This window comes from Equus caballus, chromosome 8 (genome assembly GCF_041296265.1).
Source record: "Equus caballus isolate H_3958 breed thoroughbred chromosome 8, TB-T2T, whole genome shotgun sequence".
NCBI lineage: Eukaryota > Metazoa > Chordata > Mammalia > Perissodactyla > Equidae > Equus > Equus caballus.
This window is the reverse complement of record NC_091691.1, coordinates 96439195-96460381: the sequence shown is the minus strand read 5'-3', so window position 1 is coordinate 96460381 and position 21187 is coordinate 96439195. Positions and strand designations below refer to the sequence as shown.

General features: G+C 34.9%; 1 long non-coding RNA gene across 1 annotated transcript; it reads right to left on the bottom strand.

Moving 5' to 3' along the window:
* Positions 1-8239: 8239 nt before the first annotated feature.
* On the bottom strand, positions 8240-19810 carry LOC138915337 (uncharacterized). Its single transcript, XR_011421149.1, has 3 exons — positions 19714-19810; positions 11714-11794; positions 8240-11382 (listed from the first exon to the last, which is right to left on the bottom strand). It is a non-coding gene; the product is annotated as an uncharacterized lncRNA (long non-coding RNA).
* Between the last annotated feature and the right edge of the window lie 1377 nt (positions 19811-21187).

Genomic DNA, 21187 nt, shown 5'->3' with positions numbered 1-21187 from the left:
CTTTGCATCCTCTCCAACACTTGCTATCTTTTGTTTTCTTGATAATGACCATCCTAACAGGTATGAGGGGGTATCTCGTTGTGGTTTTGACGTACATTTTCCTGCTGATTAGTGATGTTGAGCATCTTTCCATATAGCTATTGGCCACTTGTACGTCGTCTTTGGAGAAATATCTATTTGAGTCCTTTACCCATTTTTGAACTGGATTTTTTTTTTTTGCTATTGAGTTGTAGGAGTTCCTTATAAATTTGGATAGTGACCCTTTATTAGTTATATGGTTTACAAATGTTTTCTCCCATTCCATAGGTTATCTTTTCACACTGTTAATTGTTTCCTATGCTTTGCAGAAGCTTTTGAGTTTGATGTAGTCCCATTTGTTTATTTTTGCTTTTGTCTGTGCTTCTGGTGTCATATTCAACAAGTCATTGCCTGCATTTGTCTCACAACACTTACTTCTTACAGCAGCTTTATTGTGTAAGTCAGAGCTTCAAATGTTGTGTTTAGTAATCTCCGGATTAGCAGAAATATGAGGATTATGCCTGATTTTAATGGAAAAGACTTAAAACATGTTTTATCTGGAGTGTTTTTTGTGTGTTTGTTTGGAGGTGGCTTTTATGGGGTTGAGTGATATCTGTAATTTTCCAACTTATCTGAGAGTATTTTTCTGTAATCACAGATAGGTGTTAAACATTATCAAATGATAGTTTTGAAGCTGTTGAGATGGTTATGTAATTTTTCTTTAGTCATTAATATTCGAATTATATAGATTTTCTGATGGTAAACCATCCTTGAATTCCCATTTCATCATGATGTACATCTAAAGAAAAATGATGGTTCGATTTAATATAGGTTAATATTATATGAGGTTTTTTTAATGTTCGTAAGAGCGTCTTTGGTTGTGGTGCCCCATTTGATTTTGGAATTAAGTTTATACTGTCTTCCTAAAGTTAGTTAGACAACTTTAGCTGATTTTTTTCTGGAACAAATTATAAAAGAAATAATTATTACCTGTTTCTTGAAAGTCTGATAGAACAACTTGTAAAACAATCTGGATTTGGGCTATTTTGAGAAGCAATCTTTTATTACCACTGATTGTTAATCTCTCAAAATTTTACTTACAACAACTTATTATATAAACTATAATTCATTACTATTTATTGATGCACAATTATTGAGCAATATTTTAATAATGTTCTTAATTGCCATTATGTCTGGATTCATTTCCCTTAATCCATTCTGTATTTTACTTATTTGTAATTTGTTTTTTACAGATTAGTCTTGGCATAGATTATTCTGTTTTATTACCTTTTTCAAAGAATCTACTTTTATTTTTATTAACTGTCTATTGTTTTTGTCATCGATTTTTTCCAGTTCATTGATTCCTGCCCTTATCTTTATTGTTCACCTGTTAGAATTGTGCCTGGCACGTGGCAATCACTCAATGCACATTAGTTGTTGTTGTTATTGGCTAATCTCCTTCTTTCCTTCGCCCACAGACTGTCAAAGTAATCAGTGCTAAGAGTTTGGGGTGTATTGTCACACACCTTTATCTACTGTCATTCACAGCACAAACACAAATGCATGTGAACACAGAAATAGTATTTTCCTTTCTATAAAAAAATAGTGCTAAATTAAATATTACTTTGCAGACTTTTGTTTACTTTTTTTCTGAAACATGTATTATTAAGAATCCCTTGGGGACACACTTTTATCGAACTGCTATATTTTAATAGACGCATAGTTGCCTGGAATGGGTATGCTATAACTCATTTGAATTTTACCTTTTTAAAATCTTTCTGCTTATTTCTGAGGTGAGATGTGTGTGTGCATGGGTTTATTTTATTTTATTTTTATTTTTTAATTTTTTGCCACTACTCTCAATATTGCATAAAAGTCCCCATATTTGATCTATTATTTCTGTAGAAATAAATTCCCATATGTAGTAATATTTCTGGACCAAAAGATATGTGCATTTTAAAGGTTAAAATGCATGAGGTTAAAATGCATGGTGAGATTCCTTTTTAAAAGCTGTAACATTTTATCCTCCTAACAGCAGGTTATCAGTCTACTTTTCCCCCTAGCACAGTGTGGTGGTTAAAACCATGCTGGCGCTAAACTACCTGCGTTCAAATCTCAGCTCCACCACTTACTAGACGTGAGCTTTGGTCAAGTCTTTTAAGCATGGTGCCGAAATCATCTTGTCTGTAAAGTGGGGGTGATAATAGTACTCCAGCCTCAGAATGTGACAAGCATTAATGTAGTAATATTGGCAAATGTTTAAATTGCACCTGGCATCATGTAAGAGATCTGTGTTTGTTAAATAAATTTAAAAACTATAACTGTGTAAATTTTGCCTTATAATTTTTTGATATGTATTTCCTTATATATAAAGAGGATTGTGCCCTCGAAGGTTGAACGGTTGTCACTTGCTATATTGACAGAACACTGCTGTTCCTTTTCCTATTCTGTTCTTACCATAGTTCAAAGGAAGTGGCTGTTCTGACTCATATTAACATCAGGTCATGGTTCCATTCTTAATCTTTTGAGAGTTTCAGGCTATCTTGACACTCCAGTTTTATCAATTATGGTTTATGCTTTTTAAGTGGTTAATTATTTGTTCTATATTATATCTGCATAGTTTAGTAATTGAATGAATATATGTGGTAAATTCAATGAAGACACAACAATTTGACTTTAACAATATGACTATGTGTTCAAGTAACCGAAGAACAGTCTTGATTCTCTGATTCATTACAAAGATATGCTCTTTACCTGTGTTGTTCGCTGAGGTATTCCAAGCGCCTAGCTCATAGTAATCTTAAACAAATGTTTGCTGAGCGAATGTTTGGATTGCTCTCTTGTTCCAAAGAAACTTCTCGTTTAATAAAAAGAAAAGTCAAGGAAGCAAATAAGTTCTAAAACAAACCTTATTCCTGAACTCATCTGCTTAGCCTGTTTTTCTGATTGCTCATATTATGTATGCAAACCTACCAGTCTTTGAGGTCTGAGTGCTGGCACTGGACCCCATCCGGCCTTGGCATAAAAGTCCTCAACCCCTATGGGCCCTTAGTCTCAGCTGCTGCTTTTGCTTGTTTCTCCATCTTTGTTTACTTTAATTTCTTCAGCTCCTTCTGTATTTTACTAGTGGAAGAATATAAGAGAAACAACGCAAAAGGCATTACGCAATGCAATGAGGTCAAGATTACTTGGATGTGTGAAGATCACTGAACAAAGAAAATCAATCTAAAAAGCTGGATTTGTGTTCCAACTCAAATAGGTTAAACTCCTTATAGTTTTTAAACTGCATTATGCTGGTTGTATAATATTTATATTTCAAAGTTGGAAAGCAATAGATACTGTCATAAGACAAAAAAATGGAGAAAAATTTATAAAGGACAATATACTTTGCTTTTTTCAGAAGCTAATGTCTTTATTTTTATCAAAGTAATATATGTGTGTAGAAAAAAGTATAGAACATTATGGAATATTCTTACATGAAATATGTAGTGTGTAAAAAGCCATGTCCTCTGTCCTACTTCTTACTCTAGTCTCATTCACAGAGGTCATATTTTTCCACTTTTCCCATTTTGAATTCTTCTGGTTTGTTACTTCAGCAGCTTTCAATAATACGCTTGTGCATCTACTTTTCAATATAACTCTTGACACACGTATTGCTTCCCAATTTTGAAAGTTGAAAGTTTTGCTTATTTACATTATCCTCCTCCAATTTTCTACCCTTCTTCCTTTTCATTTTGGCCAGTTAAATTATTTGTAGTGCTATTGTGTTCCTTTTAACTTAAAAATTTTTACTTAACCCTCTATTTATGGGTGGATTAACAGTAGAAAATATCCCCTTATTTTCCACTTTACAAAATAAAAGCATCTGTGCCCTGCTTTTTTTAGATCTCTTTCTCTGTTCTTTTCAACCATCCATCTTCGGGCCACTGTGAATTTACTTTCACATCTTCAAGACTGAGAACATTTCAATCACGATGGATAGCCCAAATGTTGGCTTCTGCGTTTTGTCTCTACATTCATTCTGAACACTGTGGGATCATACATAGTGGGTGAAGGTCATTTTTATGGGTGGAACTTTACTTAGTCCCCCTGTTTGCAGCCATACTTTTCCATTCCCTCTAAGACTGGAGACTTAGAAACCAGAAATGTCCTGTGGTCTCACCATGAATGCAGACAGCCATCGCCATTCAAATGTCTTGAAGAGAGATTCTACACAATGCTTTCTCCACTAGAATTCATTAACTTTAAATTTCTATATGACTTTTTCATCTATAAATGTGTTGACATCTCTCTCCTCCATGTGGCTGATTTCTCATTTTCTTTGTTATTGTAAGTTTATTCCTCTTTTTAGTTCCTGGAGTTTTAGGAAGATAATATCTTGAATCAGAAGGCCTGCCAAATCCTTTAAAGCTTGGCTTAGGTAAAGCAGGGAAAGAGAACAGGACTTATGACCAGAATACCTAGACTGAAGCATGGCCTGGCTCTCTGCTTACTAGCTGATTAACTTTGGGAAAAAAAATATAATATATATTCTGAAAAAGTCAGTTTCCTCACTTATGAAGTAGTAGTAACAGTATGTTCCTCGAAAGATCATTTCAAGGATTAAATAAGACAATGCGAATGTGCTTTGCAAAAACTTCAGCTCTACATCACGTTAAGTGTTGTAACTTGTAAAAACCATTTGTTTTATTAAAAATCCTCGATGAAAGATAAACCTTGAGCTGATTATTTTCCTTATTCCAATATAGAAATGGAAATGCTTAACAATGTTTTAATCCTGGTCCAAAATTATTTTGTGTAGGTATAGGGAATTCTGAGACCTGGGCTATAATACAAAGGGCCACAATGCTTAAAAGTCAATCACGGGGTGGAGTCCGTGACGAAGAGCTAGTGGCAACCATCTAACGTGTGTATACACAGGAATAAATCTTTCCCTCCCGCTCTTTCCTCTCGCTTCTTATTGGTTCCAAAACCTATCAAATTTACGTCTTCAAAAACTAAGACCTGTTCACACTTCCACTTCCAGTTCCCCTGTCTCAGCTTGACACATTCTCCTCTGGATTTCTGCCACAGTTTATAGTTTTCCTGTCTTCAATGTTGTCCTCTCTGGTCCATTCTGATACAAGGGTATTTTTTTCTTTTAAAATCCAAGCCTGCTATTATTACTCTGAGTGAAACTCGATGCAAAGCCCTTCCCTGACTTCTACGATGCTCTCCGCCTCCGCCGGGCCGGCAGGGCCCACTGGGGTCAGGTCCTCTCATCTCTGCAGCTCCAGTGCTGCCTGCCCTGCTCAGACACGACCCTCCCTCTACCGGCTGATAGAGTCAGGGCTACACTTTTTACCTTAATCTGCCAAATTCATTTTTACCTTTAGGCTGTCATACATACTCGGTCATCAGAGTGAAATGCCTCTCCACTACCCCGACTCTCATTTTGTGATTTGCGATCTAATAATGGCCTAATCTTTTTAGGAAGTTAGACAAGATCTCTCCTGTTTGACAAAAAAAGCCCAACAATTTTATTAAGTGTGTCACCTATGTTCCCACATGCCCGGGATTAGTTCTATCATAACACTTATCAAGTAATAATAATCAACTGTCATAATTGCTTATTAATATATTTTCAAAGATCAGTGTCATGGACTTTCTAAGAGTGGAGACTTGTGGTTGGATTGCCCGGGTGGGAAACTAGTCTGCATGCCTGCCACCCGTGTAGTCTAAGGCAAGTTACTTACACTCACTCTGCCTCAGTTTTCTTATCTGTGAAATAGGAATAATAATAATATCTACCTCAAATGGTTATTGAGAGGATTAAAAAATAGTACATTTAAAGTTTCTAAATTAGGCCTGGGCATACAGTAAATACTAGAGAACTGTTAGCTATTTTTCTCAAGTTGTTATTTATTGGTCTAGCCAGTGGTGAGCACAAAGTAGGTTTCCAGTGATGCTGAACCGTGAATGGTGATGACTGCGCATGTGAGGGTTGGGTGCTTGTCACGGGGTCCCCCTGATTACTTTTACGTAGATTTTATTACTGTATGCATTCATTCTCTAAGCTGCTTGTTGGAAATTAACTGGATGTACAGTTAGGTGTTTTGTTTTAAATATTATAAATTATTAAATAGTTGAATTATCATGATAATAGATGTATTAAACATACTCTGAAAATAAATTTGTTGGTGGCTTCTGGAATTATAGATGATTTCTGACTAACAGTTCAGTTACTTAAGATGCCCTAGATGCCCTAAGAAGTTTCAGTGCTCCTATTAATGATGATAAAAATTTCCTACTCTATATCACTAAGCATTCATTAATAAATCACAACTCTGGTGTGAAGTTTTCCTGTTTAGGGAGTTACTGAATTATTGCTTCAATTTACAGTAGTGTACACATGCTCTGAGTCCCTTAATATTTGTGTCTTTGCTGGCTGGCTCCCAGGTTGGATTCCTTCATTAAAGAACAGCTCTAGGGGAGAATAAATAGAATCCTTTTCTCGATCATGTGTGGCTTCAAAGGAGGCGGGCAAATGATTTTTTTATTTGGCTCTTGAAAATTCTGTAAAAATGGAAATAATTGAAAATTGTTGCGTTATCTTTTAGCCGTCCTTTGAATTGTGACCATACGTATTTGAACAGCGTCGTCAGTTTCCCGTAGGACTGTATTGTGGCTAGTTCTTATACCGGGTAAATGACACTCAAGTCTTAGTGTGAGGACTTTGAGTTAAAATCATATGGTGAGGATAGACACCATTGTGTACCCAGTCATTACATAGGCCCTGTTGAAATGACTTCTAATGTTCATACCACACTCAATAATTAGACTTGTTAAGCACATATAGCCTTATGAACCTCTATCATTATCATTATTCAAATTAATTAAAGGGATTCATCTGTTCACATATTTAATAACTAAATATTGTGCATACTAAAAGAGTGCATATTAAATATTATCTCTAAAAATTATCTTTGGAGCTGCTAATTATCAAACCAAATCCAATCACTGTTCATGAATTGCGTTTGATTGTCATGTCTCTTCGTTTTATTTTAATCTGGAAGATTCCCCCTATTTTATTTGGCCCTCTCATGACATTGACAATTTTGAATAGTCTAAGGCAGGTTTTTTTGTAGAACTATTTTTCTAATTGTTTCCACGGGATTGTTAGATTTAAATTTTTTTCTTTTTGCAACCATGTTTCATTGATAATAATGTTTATTCTCATTACAAAGTAAACAATATCAGGTTATCCTGCTATTGCTTATGGTAAGCTTAGTCACTTGGTTACTTTGATGACCACCAGACCTCTCCATTTTAAAGGTAAATTTGTCCCTTCGTAATTATGGTTAATATTACGGGGGATACTTTGAGGTGATATGAATATGCTATAGGAATAGCTTTGACATTCAATGATGATTCTTAATGGACTTAGCCATTAATTTTGGTGTTGGTATTATGATTTTCTGTTTTAGTAATTCTTTCTACATTACAAACTGCATTCTTCAATAAATAAAAGTTTTTCACTCTCTCCTTTCTCTCTTACTTTCTTGGTCCCTTGCTCTCTATATGATATTTTTGTAGACTCATGGAATCTTATATTTCATCCATTTTTTTAAAATGTAGAGATTGGCAAACTGCAACCCACAAGCCAAATGCAGCCCACCACCTGTTTTTATATAGGCTATGAGTTAAAAATGTTAACATTTTTTTAATGATTGAAAAAATATACAGAAAAATACTACTTCATGATATATGAAAATCATATGAGATTCAGAGGACAAGGAGAGGAAGTTGCGTGATTTGAACTCAGTTAGCACTGGCACAGTGGGGAGAGAAGTCCCTCGTCAGAGAAAGACAGGGCTCCTGCCACGGCAGTGTGACTGAAGCTAACCAGGGCCCAGGGAGGCGCTGTACCCTTTATCCTCTCTCGCTCGTGGGTCTCCTACCTTTGCATCTCCCTGGCCAAATCCAGCTAGGAGCCAGCTGTCAAAGGGGTCCAACAGGGGCAGCCTCCAGCGTCCACAGCAAGACCGTGAAAAGGGGAGGTGGGTTGGGGAAGCATAACCACTGAAAGACAGTGATTTCTGCAGAAAAATGGTGGCATAGTTGGTGGTCTAGAGCAGGTGTACATTTTATAATGAAATTCATATTACCTGACTGTATGTTGAAAATCCCAACATCTATTCTAATATGAAATAAAATATAGAACAAATGGCAGCGAGAAGTATTTAGTTTTATTTATTTATTATTTCAACAAATATTTGCAAGCTTGAGAAATTCAGTTTTATCAAGCATTTCAGGGTATTTAAGAAGTGTACTTCAAAAATTTGAAGAATTGAAAAATATCTACCTAACTGAGCTAAATATTATCTATTGAGCCTCTGTAATATGTCACAAGTGATTTATATACATTATCCATACCATAAAGATATTGTTATTATTCTCATTTTGTGGAAGAAGCAGCTGAGAGAGATGATTAGTCCAAGATTTCACAGCTAATAAATGCCAGCGCTTGACTGAAACTCAGGTCTACCTGTCTCCAACAATTATGTATTACGGTCCCTTTTTCCTTTAAAATTACATTAGCCCAAGTGATTGAGGGTCATAGAATGATAAAAGCATAGGTGGTTGGAAAAGACAGTGTAGCCGAATGATGCACTTTCGCTAGATTAGAGCTTCTACCACCTTTGTGGTGGCACCCACACTTAATATCTATCCTTTTCTTCAAGAGACTGTTAAAAATCATGTTCCACTGTAGAAAATATTTCTCCCAGGGATTTCATAAATGAACCTAGCTGGCTAATTTTGCATTCTTCAAAAATGTGAAAGGACCTGTTGAGAGAAGGGAGTGAATGCAGGAGTCGATCCTCTTTGCTTCTGCTACCACATTTCATGGTTACTTTAATTACTTTCTACAAGCAAAATGTTCAGTAATTATAAAACTTGAAGAAGCAATTGCTAGGTGTCACAGGCCTTGTAGTTGTTCACAAGGCCCTTTTCAAATGTAAATATAGCACACATGTATCTATTCACACACAGAGGCTTGTCACCTGCCATTTGACATGGCCAGCATAATATGCCCTGCCGTGTATGCAGCAATGAAAACCTGCTTCTCCTTACAATACGTTGTCAAGAGAACATCTCAGCAAAAGTTGTATAACATGATTCCTCTAAAATCTCCTTTGTGTTTGGTTTCTATACTGTGTTCTCTTGAAATGCCAACCAATGTTGCAAATGGGGGTCGCTGTCCCAGGTGCAACCTGCTGCCTCAGTCCACTGATGGCTTGTTGGATTAAAGTATTAATTTTGTCATATGTTTGGACTAAAACATGTAAACCATCAGGTGACAAATTTTGTCACTTTCTTATTAGAAAAAAACATGACAGATGACTTTTTTTTTAAACCAGAGTTCTCTTGACAATCAAGACTTATCAAACATTTACATGAAAGTACTGTAAAATAAACTTTTTTCATCAGTCAGCTAATTCCAGATGGTTTCCAAATTTCTTTAAATTTAAAAAAATTTCTATAAGTTTTCATAAAGCAAATTAATACTGGTATGAATAAATAAGATTTAATACACTTGAATATATATTTTCCTACTTCTAGTTATTCCATTTCTCAGTGCATTTCTAATCACATCAATTGCTGTGCTATTAAAACAGAGGTCATTAATTAAACATTAAAATAAAAATGAATAAAACTTGTCTCACATATACATTGTTCCTGAAGTCATACACATCAATTTCAACTACCCTTGTAGCATTTATAGAAGTAAATATTATAACCATGCCCTTAAGTTTAAGGATTTGTGTAGATCAATTGTGAAGAATGGATTTTCACGAATTATGATCAGTTGTTTCTGAGTGACAGATACATTACCAGCTAAGGTTTTACTAATTTCTTCGCATGTACTTCATTTGGCAGCTTGTTTTTCATTACATGCACGTATGGCATTGCTTACCTAAGTGCGAGGAATCGCAACCACATTTGAAGTTTTGCCGTACGAGTCTCAGCTGGATGTTCCAGAGTGACACCCCATAAGCCACCCAACAGTAGGGAGAATGACTAATTTGTCTGACAACTTAGTATGTGCCTGGGAAATTACATCTATTTTTTAACTTGAGTTTTCAAAAGATTCTGCACAAGTTAGTGTATTTTATTTTAAATTAAGACCCCTATTATGTATACTGATTTTGAGAAAAAAAGGATTATGCCTATTTTATTTGAAAACAAAAATACACACCTGGTTTCTAGTTAATAACATCCCATTTCTGTCATAGAAAATGAGCTCATCACAAACCCAAGCACCTGTTGATAGCTCCATGTCCCGGCAATATATTTTATCTTCCTAATGGTGACTGGAGCACGTGCAATAAAGCCATGATTTTCTGAGCACAATTCAACCAGTAAATTGTTTACTAATGACAGACAGCAGCAGGAGCTAACTTTCTTTGTCAATCACAAGCTTCCCTTTTCTACTGCTGTGCTGTTCCAACATTGGAGGGACCACACAGCTCACTGTAAATGCAGTGTCCAAAACTACAGTGGTCTTACCTCAGATGACTAAGTTTCTTCAGTAGACCCATGGGTATGTGGACAAAACCTGAACTATGGAGCGATTCAAGTAAAAATCTTAATAGTTTATGCAAAAATCACTGTCTTTTAGAGGAAAATTATACTGCATGTTGATAAAAACCTAGAGCATAGATGTGGTCATTCTAAACCCCATAAAACATGCTACTGCAGGTGAGCGGAAGCAATCACATTCTCCTCTGCTTTTAACTTCCATATTCAGATTTTCCTTTTATAGAGAATGGGAAAAGGATGTAGCTAAAACCATCTGTACAAAACTGATATTTCCTCATGGAGGCTGGTACATTTTCAAAGGGGTCAATGGAAATTTTCTTCACTAAAACTCAGCCCTGTAGATTCAGCTACATTCCTTGGGAGACAAAGAAAGTCATATCTAATATAATTACCTAAAAATTCCTCCTCTGTCTTTCTTGTGTCCCTATTGGCAGTGTAATAATTAGTCAAGACCAGATTAGGTCGGATAAACACAATTTTGGAGTATAAAGGTTGAAAGTATGCCTCTTTCTGTTGTTTATTTCCTTAAAAATTCTCCATTTGGGTGTCGTAGAGGCCAGCCCGGTGGCACATCAGTTAAGTTTGCACATTCCGCTTCGGCAGCTTGGGATTCGCCACTTCGGATCCCGGGTGCAGACATGGCACCGCTTGGCAAGCCGTGCTGCGGCAGGCATCCCACGTATAAAGCGGAGGAAGATGGGCAGGATGTTAGATCAGGGCCAGTCTTCCTCAGCAAAAAGAGGAGGACTGGTGGCAGATGTTAGCTCAGAGATAATCCACCTAAAACAAACAAACAAACAAACAAACTCCATTTAGGTGTGGTATTATTTTATTTTTTAAATTGTATGTATACTTTAAGGCATCCTACTAAGACAGTTCTCAGGGCTTTCAGCAAATTAGAATCAATTTGGGGCTTTAAAAAAAATATCAGTTGCTGAGCCTGACATCCTAAGGTTGATTGACTTGATTAGAGGTAGGGCCAAACCCCCTGAGGAGATTCTAATGCATTCAAGAATGAGGCCCACTGAATATCCTCGTCCTTGCACATTATTTTCCACAATTGCGTGATGAGCCCCTGTCTGCCTCCGTAAAGGGAGTCATTGATTCCTACCGGAAAGCCTTCACTCAGAGTGGTGCCTTCCACTGTCTCAGACATTGTCACTTCTTCCTTCCTCTCCTTCCTTCCTTCTTCCTTTGAATAATTGAAGGAAAGAAAAAAAGACACAAATAAGAAATTTAGAAATATTTCCTTGAGACTTTTAGGCTTTATTTCTAACTTCTTTTAGAAATAGTACCACATTTCACTTCCTCTCTTGCCACACAATTGCATGGCTGGCATATTAAAGATAGATTTGCCATCCCTATTCTCTGCTCTAGTTTCTGTGGAATATATATGTATTTATATCCTGGTAACAGGAGATGGGAAAAAAAGATATTTTGTAAACCTTCGATTCAATTGGTTTCATTTGGGCACAAATTTCCTGCATTCTTCCTCTTTATTTTAATTTTTTGAAAGGTAATCTTAAATCTAAGTGTCCTAATATGGCTGTAGAAAGAAAATAATTTAAAAGCATAAATATATATTTATTAAGTTAAGTGAAAAATAAAACTATATTTTTGACACATAGGGACTTACGGCTTTTGCCCCCATTCATCCCTTGATAATAAAGAGAGAAAAAGGAAGACATGAGATCCAAAACTTGGGCCCATTAGAGTGAAGTAACGCAGAAGAAGTGAAAGAATTAAGAGATTGGAAAGAGAACTGATATCTTTAACTTACAAAGGGGTCATCAACAAATAGCATCTGTACTTGATGAATGGAAAATTATACTATAGGTCCATCATTTAGTTTAAAAGCATAATCAGTAGAGGAAATAAACATGATGATAACAATAATGATAAGATGAGTAGAAGGGAGGCAGGTCAGTGAAAGTGTGAGTCAAATATTCATAGTGTGCTGGTGATGGAAGAAATAGTGAAAAAAATATAGGTTAAAGACAGAGACATTTATCACACGTTCAAAACAAGAACAGTTACGAAAGATAAAGTGATTTTAGCAGCAGGATGAGTGCAGAACCTGACAGCTAGAGGCCCTTTATTTTTATTCAAAGCAATCTTTTATTATTTTACTTTTTAATCTGTGTATGTGTTACTTTTAAAAATCTACTGGTTTTACAATTGTTTGGTATTTGAAATAACTTTATTGCTTTTTCTTTCTCCTTTCTGTATAAATCTTAATATTTTAGTTCACATTTTGGAACCAAGCATTACTGCTCTTGGCTTTTTTGCTTATGTTTTATGTTTTGTTACATGCAGCAGAATTGTGAATATTAGGAGGATATTTCCATAGTTACTTGTTTATATGGAATTTTGCATTATAAAAAATTAAGCTTCCCAAAGAAACTGTTTTTCTAAGGAAATTTTTTTGGTTTACTTTTTAATTGTGAGGTATTTCATACATACAGAAGAGTACATAAAATATGTACTGATGTTTACTTAAGAAAATAATTTTAAAATAAATAGCTGTGTAACCAACAACCAGATTAATCAATAAAGCATAGCCAATGATTTCAGCTGGTGATCTTATGTTTTTGGCATTTCTTTGATTAGTCATGAGGTTGGGCATGTTGTCCCGTAGCTATCAGCCATGTGTATATTCTTTTTTGGGAAATGCCTGGTTAAGTCTTTGGCCTCTGGTTCTATTTGACACCCGAAGCCGCCTTCAACTCATAAACTAAACATGCCCATGTCATCATTCCTTTGAAAGTTAAGCTTATAATTAAAACACAAACATATTAACTTGAATTACTCATCATGTTGTAAGTATTTTAGTTCAAATAAGATTTTCATAACAGTTAACATTCTAGAAGAGAGAAAGGACGTGAAAATTTAATGTCCCTTGAGGTAGAAGAATACATTTTGTTTATATCATAATTTTGCTCACAATTTAACTTTGCCCCATGATTCAAACTAAGAAATATATAGGTTTCAAGTGAAAATAGCTGGCCTTCTCAATATCTATTAGTGTTTTCTGACACATCGTGTTGCTAATATTTAGAAAACTTTGTGCTTTCTCATCACTCCTTCATTCAGTCCACGTGTCCTCTGTCTCAGGCATCATGATGGATGCTATTCAGATGAGAAGACAAACATTAACTTCCTCTAGATGAAGGATTACGTATTAGATAAGTCAGGGACAGAAAATGACTTTACAAGAAAAAAGGGCGTAAGAGCTTTCTTTATAAGACTTCAAAAATAATCTGAATATATGTAAATATCGTTGATTCTCGTTATCTATGGTAGTTGTGTTTTATAAAGCTACCGTAAACATTGAATTAGTGGATACCGAACCATGGCTCCTGAGGGATACAGAAATAGGTTCCCTAGAGCCTCTGGTCCCAACATTTTCTACAACCAATTAATATATAAGCTTGTTTTATGTGTGTTTCTGTTTAAAAACATCTTATTTAACATATATTATTAATTTATTAACATTGAACTCACGCACAACAGGACTATAACTCACACCTGCCTGGAGCTTATCTGACACACTTAGTTCTCTGTAAGGCGCATGACAGCCTTCTTGTGCTTTGGAACACTACACAGCACTTCAACTGTACACTTGTGGGCCATTTTAAATGATGAAATCCCCAACAAAAAGCACAAAAAACCTGGCACTAAACATGCGGTGGAAAGCACACTTGTTTACAGCATGAGGGCTGAAACGAGAATGCAGAGCACCTCGCTCCTGCACCTCAGGTGGGAATGTGCACTTGGGGCCACTCAAATTTTTCCCCATTCTGCACATGACTGCAAATGACTCTGAAAGTGGCACAAATGTTGTTGGGATTTACAAGTAAATTTTGGCAAATAGGCAAACTTGCAAATCCTCAATCCATGAATAATAAGAATCAATTGTATTTTCATAGGTTTGAAAGCATAAATGTGTCCTTCTGCATAAAACTTCAAATAAATACAAGCTATTTTCTAAACTATTGGCCTTCATAGGTGTGTCAAAAATCCAGAAATAGCAAAATTAAAACCACTAGATTTATAAAATAGTATTTAGTAAGAGTTTATTGTGCATATAAGAACAGTTTTCAAACTGGGAGCTTTCAAACCCAAAACTGATAAAAAGCTCAGAGGCAAGATGTCACAGGATGGCTTAGAGAGTGAAAATGAGGAAGTGTTTTAATGTTTACAATGCTTGATTATTATGATGGGTTTTTCCAGATGGCAGGGGATTGGTTAAAAGTGATTTTCTTATACAGCTTTTGGTAGATGACTTAAGTTTCTTTTATGACTATCAGAAGCATTTACAAGAAAAAACCTGTGATAAATTTTGCTTATGTTCATGAATTAAGCTAGATTTAGTTTTGCTTATGCAGCTTAAATGGTTTTGTCTGCTCAGGGAATTCTCAAGTTTGGTCTCCATTTTGTATTTTACTTTAACAGGTGAGACAAGATGAAAAAAAAGACAAGATGGCAAGTGTGACAAATAGTAATGCAAGAATGTTATAATGGATGTTTTGTTATTGTTGTTTTATGTGGTGGGTTATCATTAGCAGTTGTGAATTTCAGAGCATATTAGTCAGATTTCCAGGCCGAGATGCAATTTGTGTGTGTGTTTTCTTTTGCTTTCCAACTATTCTTTAGTCAAAGAATGAATCTACTTTGATTTTTCATCCACTGTTCTCTTAATATTCCCTATTATTATCTTATTGTTGAAGTACAGTCATAGATTTCTCACAAAGAAAAGAAAACTTTACTGGATAAAAGTGTATAAATTCACAGCATTAGGATGTGTCCCTAACTTATTCTTTACAAAAGTGATCACAGCACAGAACTGGCTAATAAAAGAATGAGAATTTGAGAAGTAGATAAGTATTTTAATCACCAGACAGTCCAAAATTGAGTCCACACTTTTCCATCACGTTTTGGGAGCAAAGATGAGCCAAATCAAAACAGAGTGAAAAAACTTGGCACTTTCCAGAAACACTCCAGGTTTATCCTTTATGAAGTGGCATTTTATTCAATTTGAAGTTTTATGGTTTTTCAAAGGTTCATGCTCAAATTACAAAAAAGTAAAAACAAACTACTTAATTATGGGTGTCAAATTTTTCTTTTCAACAGTACAAGAAGGAAGTTTAGGCATAAAAATTAATTTCAGAATATGTATATGCATTTTATTTTTGTTTTCATTATTAAATTGAGTGTAGATTAAAGAGTAAGACAGCTATTCCTTGACCTTCTAGACTGCTGTTTGCTAGAGCATTTCTTCATTTTCATTAATTTATTCATTCACGAGGATATGCTAAGTCCCAACTATTTGAAGTTACGTGTATGCTTGAAATGTCATTGTCATTATAAATTTTGTATCCTGTTCTGTGGAAGAAAATTTGCTGATTTGCTGATTAACACTCAATGTGTGTTGGTTTTTAATTGCTTAATTAGTTTCCCTCATCTTTCAAGTCATCAATGCATGTGCAGGACAACAGTGATCACTGTGTGATGTTGCTAATTTTTCCAAGTAACCTCAGTTACAGATTTGACTGAATAGATCTGTTATTTCCTATGATTATTTTTTACTTAATTGTTAATTATATACAAAAAGAGTAATATTTAGCAATACACATTACTTTAGGGATGGCGTTCAATAATTTAAAAAAGGATAGTGTTTGCTTGTTGTCGAACTATCAGAGAACATGACATATATTGAGGATTTTAAGACCTTGTAGCTCTGTTGTAAAATCAGCTGGCAGCTATTCTGCCACAGAAATGAAAACTGAGATATTGCTGCCTTACTATTAAATGGTAGGTTTGGCCCTGGAGAGCAAAGAGTTTTTGTTTGTACAGGAAAATTACTTGGGAGTGACAGAGATTCATTTCAAACCTTTCATGAAGTTTTGTATGATTTCCCCAGAGATCTCTCCAGGGGTCAAAGCAGAATGGGGAACACAAACCTGGCCTTTCTATTCTTGCTGGAAGGGAAGAAAATTAATACAGGGGAATTTGAGCTATATCCATTTCGCTCACAAGAACAAGCTCTTGTAGTAGGAACTGTTTACTTTTGAGACCTTTTCATCTCCACCCACTCCTGTTGCCCAGTTTCACTGGTGTCACTCTGACAGTGAATACTAACCAGGCCAATCATAATATGAATACGTCCCTGTCCCTCTGTGTTCTTCATATAACACCAATATGTGTTTGGTTAATCAAGGGGGTCAACACTGTTTCCAGTACCTAGTCAATGCTGGGCACCAAGCAAATAGATAATTTCTGGTAAAATTTTAATAATCTTTAATGTAAGCTAATGACCACATACAATAGTCTAATAATTGTTTAAAGCAGAAAAGCCTAATACATAAAAATTATTAGCAAGGAGACTCATATTTTAATGGTGGGAGGACAACATAACAAAGTTTCAATGGGAAGGTAATTTGGAGAGATCCATCACAATAAAAATGCAAATGCTTTCACCTAGGAGTCATATTTCTAAGAATTTATTTTTAGGATATTTGTTGCGGCACTCTTTAAAATATTAAAAGATTATGAATCATAAAAATATCTAAATACCTCATAAAAAGTAGTTAAGTATGATGCTTTGATGTAATGAAATGCCATGCAGTTGTTAAAAATTATACGGTAGCTCTATGCATGTACTTTCACAGAATATCCAAAATATACTGATAATTGAACAAGATACAGAAAATTATGTAGAGTTTGCTATAGTTTGTAAAAAAAAAATAACAGAGATGCCTTGTGTGTATATACATATTCATACAAATACATTTAGATTTGTATGCACATAGAGTACTCAAGATACCCAAGAAAGGTTGCCCCTGGAAAGATAACTGAGTGGCCAAGTGGCTGTGGAAGGAGATGAGAAGACTTCCTTTTTAATTTTGCCCTCTTGAAATGTATTGCTTTATCAAAAACAATTCCAATTTATAAAATTATTGCCAGAGCAAAAATATAATTGACAGTTGTAATGAGTGACGTTTACTTTTGTTGTGAAATGTATAAGAATCACTTTAGTGTTCATAATTTGTTCTATTTGATACATTTCAGAAATTTTCAGAACCTTTGTACCATTAATTTGGAAAACTCAAATTCAGAAAGTTCATTGTTGAAAATAATAGAATTAATTCAGTGGATGTGATGTCCCTATAAATATATCTAAAGAGAATGAGCAATTAAATTAACATTTTGAATTGTTTAAGTAATGTTTGTTCTTATTTTAACAGCTCATGATTCATAACCATTTTAAAAGATCTGTTTCTCTGAGTAAGTTTGTTTAAAAGTTTCCCTTAAATTACTATATACAACCAATAATTTGTGATTTTTAAAAATTTACCTTTGAGTCATACTGTCAAGTGCCACATGGTCATTTTAGTGAGCCCACTTCAAGTAAAATCATTTAAATATTGGAAAACCTTATTCTTTATTCTAGAACAATAGAAAGTATGTTTATGTAGAGTGGAATATAGTTTAGGTTATTCGTGAAATTAATATAACATGAAAATAGAGAAGGGAGAAAAAGAAAGCAATTCTTTATAAAAAATAATTTCAGTTATTAAATACAGAAGTAATGATAGAATTAGAAAAATCATTTTGGAACCACCAGGATAACAATTGATTCAGGTGAAGATCGTCAACAGATACTAAACCGCAAGAAGAAAGATGTTGGAAGAAGTTATTCAAGTGGGTCCCCATGTCACCTCCAGAGGTTGGTCACTAATACCAAAGGGAAACATTTACCTGTATAATGGAAAGAACTGGGGGTCACCACCTTACCCAAGGGAAAAAGCTTAGCTTAGCCAAGCTTTCAAGATGATGTTCTTCCTAATGTGATAAAACAAAAAGAACAAACTGTCACCTTGTATTGCTGAAGAAGCATTGTTTATCTGAAATCTAATCCCGACGGAAATAGACAAACGCAGAATATGGAAGCAAAATCAACAGAAGAGTGTGGCCTTGACTTTCAAAATAATCAATGTCACAAAAAACAAACAGTGAGTGACTTTTGTAGATTAAAAGTTGCTAAATGGGCTTAACAACAAAATGTACCATGCAAACCTTAATTAAATCCTGGATCAAATCAAAACAGTTATACAAATACATTGAGCCATGGAGAAAACATCAACATGGATTGATTGTAGATGATATTTTAAGATTATTGTTAATTGTCTCAGAGTGGTAATGGTACTGAAGTCATGTAGAGAAGGTCTTATGCTTAAGAGAGGCATGCTGAAGTATGTATGTCTGCAAGTTACTTTCAAATAATTGTACACTGTATCAGGTTACATAGGCACACATATTCCTATGTTGTTTGACTCTCCGTGTTTTTATTTATAAATATAATAAACTTGATCATAAACATGTATCTGTATCTATATATCACAACCATCTCTCTTTATACATACATAAATATATATAAAGGTATATAGACAAATATGTATATCTCTACATACCTATATCTATATGAATCCCAAGATTGAATTTTCCAACCATATCTCTGTGTATACAAATTCCATGGCTGGTTTCTTCATGGATTAAAACGTCATCTACGTTTATTGCATTATTGGGGAAGAGAAAATGACCAGTGTGATAGTTGTTTCCCATTTTCCCTTCCCTAGCCTAGATTTATTCTCCAATCTTCCATGCCTTCATCTATGCCCCAGTATGCTGACCTCTAGATACACTGTGTCATTGGAATCCTTTGTTTTGAAATTTTTTAAAACTGGTTTTTATTATAATATGAAGCACAATTATATATTTTCTGGATATCACAGTGTTGATTATAATTATAACTGTGTCGGCATTATTGTGAGCATAGTGACGTGCCAAGCACTGGGTTAAGGGTTTTGCAGGTCTCTGATACACTGCGGTTCACTAGCGGTAGGTATCCATACACAACGAGAGCTACAGCTGTTCTGTGGCTACAGATTCTCTGCAGCTCATCTAAGGGTTTGTTGAAAAGGAGTAAATTTCCATAGCAAAACACCAGGCATATGCATTTTGCTTTTCATTAACTAACTCAGATATAAATATGTCTATTATAACTGGCATAGAGTAAGATTCTGAAATAAAGTGCTAGTTATCCCTTACCAGAGATAAGTCAGAGGCTTGTCCTATGTGGCCAAGTGTCTATGTTAACCGGCTCCAGACCCATCTCCTCTCTGATTTGACTGTAGGCACATTCTGTAGCTCACTGTTCATACTCCCACGCTGTTGTCCAGTTCCATCTGCTTGGATTGACTGCATTTTTAAATATAAGAATCCTAAAGCTAACTCTATGCTTAGACTTGCTCAAGTCTAACTGTCGTCATGAATTAGATTCTAAGGAGATTTTCTTATTTTAAAACATTCCTAATAATGTTGGGAATCCGCTTAACTCAGGAATAGCTGCTTTCAGCCATAAATCTGTGAAGAGTAATTAGGATGTTGATGAGAAAATACTACTGTGCAATTCCGAATAATATATCCTAGGCTCTAATGTGAGTCCTTCTGGCTGTTAGACTTGGGCAAGTGTTCACATACTCTGTACTTCAGTTTCTTTATCTATAACATGGGAAATAAAAAAATTCCTCCCTCGTAGTCTTGAGAAGATCGAATGGGCAAATACATGTAAAGAGTATAGAACAGTAAATGGAAGAAATGAATCACTTAATAACATTACCATTGTTACTACCAGTAGCAGTATTGTTAGTATCATTATCATTATTAGTCAAGGTGATTTCTGAATGGAACACAAGATGAAAGTGAATTTTATTATAGAAGAAATATATGGACCCAGTGATGTTGCAACTTTATTAAAAGGTCCCCCTCTACACCTCACTAAAACTATTTAGGGTGTTTCCCTACTTAAACATTTCATACTTTCATGATATCTCTACTATCACCCAGTGAATACTGCCTTACAAAAAGGTGAGGCTCTGTTCTGTACATACGCAATGATTCAAACACGCATTCTTGTAAAAATGAGGCAACTCCACCAAATACGTCAAAATATTAATACTTAGTATTGAGATAATTTTAAGAGAAAAATATCTTAATGAGTGCTTCATTAGACATCCTGATATCTGCATTTGAAATAATCTACTGGAAAGTGATTGCCATACAAATATGTTTTGAATAATGATGATCAAACACTGTTTTAAACAATTAATATAATTTAAAGAATTTACTGTTTTCTTGTAGAAAATAATGCACACCCTTGAGTTCATTTGCTACATGAAGTGAAACCATTTAAACTGTTAATTAACGAAAAGCTCAATGCACAATGAAGAAATCAGCTTCCCTCTCTGAAAGATGTTTCTCCATCCGTCTGTTGATATCAATCCTTTTGGGCCTTCAAATGGCTTTCCAAATGTTTCTTTTTAATCCGAGTGAAACATTTTAATAATTTCTAGAACGTGATGCCAAAAGGTTAAATCTGAATATCAAATAACTCTCTAATTCCTAACAGCTGAAATTTGTGCAGTTAATCATGCTTGGGAAAAATAAACCTCAAGACTATGGTGTGTTCTATTTTGAACCCTAGCAAGAGCAAACCCAGCCTGTTGACATCCAGAGCAGATAA